The sequence below is a fragment of the Aphanomyces invadans genome (genome assembly GCF_000520115.1).
Source record: "Aphanomyces invadans strain NJM9701 unplaced genomic scaffold supercont1.58, whole genome shotgun sequence".
Taxonomy (NCBI): domain Eukaryota; phylum Oomycota; class Saprolegniomycetes; order Saprolegniales; family Verrucalvaceae; genus Aphanomyces; species Aphanomyces invadans.
The window spans coordinates 152,785-153,791 of NW_008580203.1; positions in this window are offsets into that span (position 1 = coordinate 152,785).

The following is a 1,007-nucleotide window of genomic DNA, read 5'->3' on the forward strand; positions in this document are numbered from 1 at the left end:
TTTTGATATTATGTATAATGTGTTCAAGGGCACCCGTTCCGTTTAGGGGGGGAAATCAGTATGTGTTTGCCCCCTCAATTCGGGAATCGACACCTCTGATTGGATCATTGCATAGAGCGCGCTAAGTGCTTTGTATGTGTGGAAGCATGAGCACGAATCTCAAAAACGCGGGTCAATTTTGCCGAGTCAAAGGCAGCATACAAACGTCCATGTAAAAAATACATCAGAAATGACACACATTCAAAATGTCAATATCACGGCCCGACCTGACGAACGAGGAGCGCGAAGCCATCCTTCGGGAAGTCCTGATCCAAAGCATCAACATTTTTCCCACACTGCTGCCTAAATGCACAAGTCAGTTGCTGGCTGCAAAGCTCCCGTGCCGCATGTCTACAATAGAGGCTCTTGCACAACGAACAGCGCTACGTACAATCTCTGACAACACTGGTATGACAGAATTTGCGACTTTATCGAAGCATTTAATTGACTTGAGTCAGTAGTGCCCGCTCAAGGACCAGCATCGAGCGGTGTGGACGAAGGTCTATGAGGCGAGGAGCCTCGACGAGCTGGCCCGAGAGCTCGAGTGCATTGCCCTAAGCGACAGTGAGGCAACGGGAGATATCATCTCTGCAATGGCCGATGTAGGAATAGAACTAATATGCATAGACATGAATAGTGATGAATAAGTATATACAAACATGTGCGGTGCGGGTATTGCGTGAAGTTGAAAGGCTCGGTAGAACGGTTCTCGAGGTAAACCTCTCTCCTGAATCGAATGGAACTATCAGAAATGGTCTATTCCGACTTTTGATTGGTTCTGAGACAAATATTTTGAAGTACTGGGGTATTTGATTGGACTGCTCTATCCGTACACCTTTTGAAATTCAATTCGAGTATAATGTCTTGAAGTGACTGTATTTTGATTCGAAGAGGAGTACGCCATTTTTCTGAGTCGCGCAATTTTTGTGGGACAGAGGGAGTAACATATACGAATTTGGATGGTTCAT